Below are 7995 nucleotides of genomic sequence, written 5' to 3'. Positions count from 1 at the left end.
AGGCCAGCACAGGGAGGGGCCCGTGTACCTCAAAAAAAAAAAATTATATATATATATGTGTGTGTGTGTGTGTGTGTGTGTGTGTGTGTGTATAAAAGGGAATTCCCACAAGGTTACAGCTGATTTCTCAGCAGAAACCCTTCAAGCCAGAAGGGAGTGCCATGACATATTTAAAGTGATGAAAGGAAAGAAACTACAACCAAGATTACTTTACCCAGCAAGGATCTCATTCAGACTTTTTTCTAAAAGGATCTTGCTGTGATTTATGTCATAGAGTGTTCTGCTTATGTTTTCCTCTAAGAGTTAGAAGGCCAAACACTATCTCATTCAGATTTGATGGAGAAATCAAAAGCTTTACAGACAAGCAAAGGCTAAGAGAATTCAGCACCACCAAACCAGCTTTACAACAAATGCTAAAGGAACTTCCCTAAGTGGGAAACACAAGAGAAGAAAGGGACCTAAAAAAACAAACCCATAACAATTAAGAAAATGGTAATAGAACATACATATTGAGAATTACCTTAAACTTGAAGGGATTAAATGCTCCAAACAAAAGACACAGTCTCACTGAATGGATACAAAAACAAAACCCTTATATATGCTGTCCACAAGAGACCCACTTCAGACCTAGGGGCACATACAGACTGATAGTGAGGGGATGGAAAAAAATTCCCATGCAAATGGAAATCAAAACAAAGCAGGAGTAGCAATACTCATATCAGACAAAATAGACTTTATAAAGAATGTTACAAGAGACAAGGAAGACACTACATAATGATCAAGGGATCAATCCAAGAAGAAGATATAACAATTATAAATATATATGCACCCAACATAGGAGAACCTCAATACATAAGGCAAATGCTAATGGCTATAAAAGAGACAATCAGCAGTAACACAATCATAGTGGGGGAGTTTTACACCTCACTTACACCAATGGACAGATCATCTCAGCAGAAAATTAATAAGGAAACACAGGTTTATTTTTGTTCTGTTTTGTTTTGTTTTGTTTTGTTTTTTTGTGGTATGTGTGCCTCTCACATTTGTGACCTCTCGCATTGTGGAGCAAAAGCTCCAGATGCGCAGGCTCAGTGGCCATGGCTCACGGGCCCAGTCACTCCACGGCAGGTGAGATCTTCCCAGACCGGGGCATGAACATTGTCCCCTGCATCGACAGGCAGACTCTCAACCACTGTGCCACCAGGGAAGCCCGAAACACAGGTTTTAATTGACACAATAGATCAGATAGATTTAATTGATATTTATAGGACATTCTATCCAAAACCGGCAGATTACACTTTCTTCTCAAGTGTGCACAGAACATTCCCTGGGATAGATTACATCTTGGGTCACAAATCAAACCTCAGAAATTAAAGAAGATTGAAATCATATCAAGCATCTTTTATGACCACAATGCCATGAGCTTAGAAATGAATTACAGGGAAAAATTCATAAAGAACACAAACACATGGAGACTAAACAATACCTTACTGAATAACCAAGAGATCACTGAAGAAATCAAACAGGAATTCAAAAAATACCTAGAGACAAATGAAAATGAAAACACGATGATCCAAAACCTATGGGAGGCAGCAAAAGCAGTTCTAAGACAGAAGTTTATAGCAATACAAGCCTACCTCAAGAAACAAGAAAAATCTCAAATAAACAATCTAACCTTACACCTAAAGGAACTAGAGAAAAGAACAAACAAAACGCAAAGTTAGTATAAGGAAAGAAATCATAAAGATCAGAGCACAAATAAATAGAAACAAAGAAAACAATAACAAATATCAATAAAAGTGAGAGCTGGATCTTTGAGAAGAAAAATAAAATTGATAAACATTTAGTCACACTGATCAAGAAAAAGAGGGAGAGGACTCAAATCAATAAACTTAGAAATGAAAAAGGCGAAGTTATAGCAGACACCACAGAGATATAAAGCATACTAAGAGACTACTACAAGCAACTCTATGCCAATAAAATGGACAATGTGGAAAAAATGGACAAGCTCTTAGAAAGGTATAAACTTCCAAGACTGAACCATGAAGAAATAGAAAATATGAACGGACCAATCACAAGTAATGAAATTGAAACTGTGATTAAAAATCTTCCAACAAACAAAAGTCCAGGACCAGATGATTTCACAGGCAAATTTTATCAAACATTTAGAGACGAGCTAACACCCATCCTTCTCAAACTCTTCCAAAAAATGCAGAGGAAGGAACACTCCCAAACTCATTCTATGAGGTCACCATCACCCTGATATGAAAACCAAACAAGGATACTACAAAAAATGAAAATTAAGAACCAATATCACTGATGAATATAGATGCAAAAATCCTCAACAGAATACTAGAAAACAGAATCCAACAACACATTAAAAGGATCATACACCATGATCAAGTGGCATTCATCCCAGGGATGCAAGTCTTCTTCAACATATGCAAATCAATCAATGTGATACACCACATTAAAAAATTGAAGAAGAAAAACCATATGATCATCTCAGTAGATGCAGAAAAAGCTTTTGACAAAGTTCAACACCCACTTATGATAGAAACTGTCCAGAAAGTGGGTATAGAGGGACACCACCTCAACATAATGAAGGCCGTATATGACAAACCCACAGCAAACATCATTCTCAATGGTGAAAAACTGAAAGTATTTCCTCTAAGATCAGGAGCAAGACAAGGATGTCCCCTCTCACCACCCTTATTCAGCATAGTTTAGGAAGCTCTAACCATGGCAATCAGAGAAGAAAAAGAAATAAAAGGTATACAAATTGGAAAAGAAGAGGTAAAACTCTCACTGTTTGCAGATGACATGATACTATACATAGAGAATCCTAAAGATGCCACCAGAAAACTACTAGAGCTAATTAATGAATTCGGTAATGTTGCAAGATACAAAATTAATGCACAGAAATCTCTTGCTTTCCTGTACACCTATGATGAAAAATCTGAAGAAATTAAGGAAAGCCTCCCATTTACCATTGCAACAAAAAGAATAAAATACCTAGGAATAAACATACCTAGGGATACAAAAGACCTGTATGCAGAAAACTATGACACTGATGAAAGAAATTAAAGATGATACAAACAGATAGAGAGATATACCATGTTCTTGGACTGCAAGAATCAATATTGTGAAAATAACTATACTACCAAAAGCAATCCACAGATTCAATACAATCCCTATCAAATTACCAATGGCATATTTTACAGAACTAGAACAAAAAATCTTAAAATTTGTATGGAGACACAAAAGACCCCAAATAGCCAAAGCAGGCTTGAGGGAAAAAATGGAACTGGAAGAACCAGATTCCCTGACTTCAGACTATACTACAAAGCTACAGTAATCAAGACAATATGATACTGGCCCAAAGACAGAGATATAGAACAATGGAACAAGGTAGAAATCTCAGAGATAAACCCACACACCTATGGTCAACTAATCTATGACAAAGGAGTCAAGGATATACAATGGAGCAAAAACAGTCTCTTAAATAAGTGGTGCTGGGAAAACTGGACAGCTACATGTAAAAGAATGAAATTAGAGCACTCCCAAACCATACACAAAAATAAACTCAAAATGGATTAGAGACCTACCTAAATATGACTGGACACTATAAAACTCTTAGAGGAAAACATAGGAAGAACACTCTTTGACATAAATCACAGCAAGATCTTTTTTGATCCACCTCCTAGAGAAATGGAAATAAAAACAAAAATAACACATGGGACCTAATGAAACTTAAAAGCTTCTGTAAAGCAAAGGAAACTACAAACAAGATGAAAATACAACCCTCAGAATGGGAGAAAATATTTGCAAATGAATCAATGGACAAAGGATTAATCTCCAAAATATATAAACAACCCATGCACCTCAATATCAAAAAAAAACAAACAACCCAATCCAAAAATGGGCAGAAGGCCTAAATAGACATTTCTCCAAAGAAGACATACAGATGGCCAAGAAGTACATGAAAAGCTGCTAACATCACTGATTATTAGAGAAATACAAATAAAAACTACAATGAGGTATCACCTCACAGTGTTAGAATGGGCATCATCAGAAAATCTACAAACAACAAATGTTGGAGAGGTTGAGGAGAAAAGGGAACACTCTTGCACTGTTGGTGGGAATATACATTGATATCGCCACTATGGAGAACAGTATGGAGGTTCCTTAAAAAACTAAAAATAGAATTACCATACGACACAGCACTCTCACTACTGGGCATATATCCAGAGAAAACCATAATTCAAAAAGACACATGCACCCCAATGTTCATTGCAGCATTATTTACAAGAGCCAGGTCATAGAAGCATCCTAAATGCCCATCTACAGAGGAATGGATAAAGAAGATGAGGTACATATTTACAATGGAGTATTACTCAGCCATAAAAAAGGAATGAGATTGGGTCATTTGTAGAGACATGGATGGATCTAGAGACTGTCATACAGTGTGAAGTAAGACAGAAAGAGAAAAACAAATATCGTATATTAATGCATGTATGTGGAACCTAGAAAAATGGTACAGATGAACCAGTTTGCAGGGCAGAAATTGAGGCACAGATGTAGAGAACAAACATATGGACACCAAGGGGGGAAAGTGGCATAGGGGAAGGGGGTGTGGTATGATAAATTGGGAGATTGGGATTGACATACATACACTCATATATGTAAAATGGATAACTAATAAGAACCTGCTGTATAAAAAAATTAATTTAATTTAATTTAAAAATTAAAAAAATAGGGCTTCCCTGGTGGTGCAGTGGTTGAGAGTCTGCCTGCTGATGCAGGGGACACGGGTTCATGCCCCGGTCTGGGAAGATCCCACATGCTGCAGAGCGGCTAGGCCCATGAGACATGGCCGCTGAGCCCGCGTGTCCCGAGCCTGTGCTCTGCAATGGGAGAGGCCACAACAGTGAGAGGCCCGCATACCGCAAAAAAAATAAAATAAAATAAAATAATTAAAAATTTAAAAAATTATTTATAATTTATTCTGATTTAATTATCTTTGTAGTTTCTATCTTTCAATTTATCTAATTTTTATGTCATGACATGTTTTCATTTTTTATGTTTAACTGATTTTAATCTTTTTATTCCAGAGCTTAAAATCTGATTAAAGTTATCCTTCAGATATTTTCTTTATTTCCATAATATTAATTATTTTAAATTTTACTTCTTTTATTTAGCTTTTTTCATTTCACAATTTAGTTGCTTAGGAACAAGTAGGAATGGTAGCAATAGTCGAGGAAGACCACAATAGAAGTAAGAGTAGTTGAAAGTCTCTCCTTGATGTTTTCTCTAAAAATACCTTTCCAGCTACCCTCAAGCTGAATGAATTGCCCAAGAATGGCACTGTGCTGCTGTGATGCATAAGCTATTGTGCCCACAGGGCCCATACATGACAGATATGGGGTTCACTTAGGTCTCTATGACCCCAAGTGCTTCCCACTCTCCACTTGACTCGTTTCAACCACACTGCCCCACCTCCCAGATGCTTATATTCTTTAAATTGCAGAAACTTAAATGTATTCTATATTAGTCATTATTACCTAAAGGTAAATTTTGCAATTACAGTTATTTGAAAAGTTCATCAGGGGTTCTATGATGTTCTATTGGTGGTGGGGGAGTTCTCTTGAGCTTTTTCTTAATGACTAGGTTAGGAAATTAGTAATGCCTACTTTGCAATGTTTCTCATATAAGAGTGTTATGGTATAAAACTTTAGGACCCTGATAATGTATTTGTTTGTGTTTTGAGGCAGATCCAGACTCTTTCTGGGAGAAACTTGGGTCTTTTCTGCAGGTATTCAATCAGCCCACTTCCCTCAGCTGATACTAGTTGTTCAGAAATAAGTTAGGCTCCCTAATATTTATAACTCAACCCAAAGTTTCAGTGGATTGTTAAAACATTATTAACTGGTAATATTGAGAGATTTTTTAATGATTATTTCACTTGCAAGTGACAGAAGCCCAATTTGAACTAATTAAAAGAAGAGGGGTATTTATGGAAGAATATTGTACCAAACTGTGTTTTAGAATATTGTGGCCACCTTTATGGCCACACTGATATATTTAGCCATTCTCACATACTCATCTTACAACGTGACTGACACTCCTCCCAGCAAATGGTGAGGAGTCTATATTCTATTCCCTTGAACCTGCCTGGAGTTTATGATTGACCCAACCAATGCAGAACAGAAGTGATCTATTTTACATTCATGACTAGGTTAAGAAAAAATAAATGCAGCTTCCATCTGACATACTGTTTATCTGTCTCTCAGGAACTGCCATTGGAACCCAGATATCAAGTAGGAAGCATAACTCATCCTGGGTTAGCTGGAGTTTCCCCAGTTTTAGCACTGAATGTCACATGCCCTGGGAAACCAATCAGTCCCAGACAAACAGTGATGGCTGGTCACCCTACACCACCATGTTATGAGTAAGCCCAGATCACATGGAAAGGTCATGTGAGAGTGTTCCAACTAAATGTCCTAGTTAACTAAGGTCTCACCTGGAAGTTATCAACCACCAGATGTGTGAGTGAATGAGCTTTAGAAAATTTCAGGTCCCACCCTTTGTTTCCAGCTTAGGCACTAGATGTCATGGAACAGTGAAAAGCCACACCTGTTGCTATGTATAAATTCCTGACCTATGGATATCTTCAGAGATAATAAATGAATATTGTTGTTTTAAATCATGAAGCATTGGCATAATTTGTTGCACAGCAATTGCTAACTAATACAGATACTGAGGTACAGTATAGGAATGCAACTTGGTTTCAAGAATAATTAGAACCAGAACACAAATACTATCAGAATTATTTTCATATTGTCCCTGCCTTCCTTTCTGTGTGGGCTTAATTCTTATCTATTACCAATGATCAGCTCTCTCCAATGTACTGAAAAACATTTCCACATTTTCTATCTTATGGCAGCAACCAGGATGCTTGAATCTCTGGTATTGAGAAACAGCTCTGATTAGTCTGACTTAGATCAGAACAGCACTTCTGGATAAATAACTGAGACTAGAGAAAGAGGTAGAAATAAGGGAGTATTATGGGAAATGACTGTCCTTCCATAACCCTGTCATGGGAGAAGGAGAAAAGAGCAATTTCCAGAAAAGTGCAGATTCTGAGTATGTTTCACAATACTGAGAATATAAACAGCTGAACTTCATGATCTTATTTAAACACGTATAATCAAACTTTTAGCAAAAGCCTACTTTTGAGAAAAATTATTCACAGACAATTATCTAAAATATGAGCAGATTATTCACTTCTGTAAATCAAGTTAAAAATATAGGTGCTTGGACCTCACTTGAAGTATATGATTTCAAATCTCTGAAGATTGAACCCGGGAACCTGCATTTTAGAACAGATGTTCGTATTTTCACACAATTTGATATTAGAAAAACATATCTACTTAATAATTTTTGTGTTTTCAGCAAAAAAAACCCTCAGAATTAATTTCTTTCTTCCAAACTTTTCCCTTGAAGATCTCTTATAAAATCAACTCTTGAAAAACCTATACAATTGACACTTAACAGCCCTGTCTTACAAACAATACTTGCCTACATACTCTGGGTAAGTAACAATTTATTCCCAGTGTGTATTAAAAAAGGAGGATTTTGTTTATTTTATTGCCTTCCTCTTTCTTCAAGGAGGGCAGAGGGATCTAGTTTTTAAAACATCGTAGATTTTATTTTAGTACTTACTTGCCCAGCTCAATTATAGCAATGTGGAGTTTTTCTAAGGCTATCATGTCTGTACCAATAAATCAAAATATGTGACCTGTCTTCGAAGATCTGCTGTTTCTACTTTACTGGTATATTTCTAACCCTGGTGTAAGGATCCCAGGAGCTACAAATCCCTGACTGTAGTCGTCCCGTGAGGTTTTCTACCCCTACCCCCAACAAATCTATACTCCATACAGCAGTAACAGGGATCCTTTAAAAACTCAAGTCAGATCATGTCATTGTCCTGCA

This window comes from Neophocaena asiaeorientalis, unplaced genomic scaffold (assembly GCF_003031525.2).
Source record: "Neophocaena asiaeorientalis asiaeorientalis breed wild unplaced genomic scaffold, Neophocaena_asiaeorientalis_V1.1 scaffold787, whole genome shotgun sequence".
Classification (NCBI taxonomy): Eukaryota; Metazoa; Chordata; class Mammalia; order Artiodactyla; family Phocoenidae; genus Neophocaena; species Neophocaena asiaeorientalis.
This window is presented reverse-complemented; position numbering follows the sequence as displayed.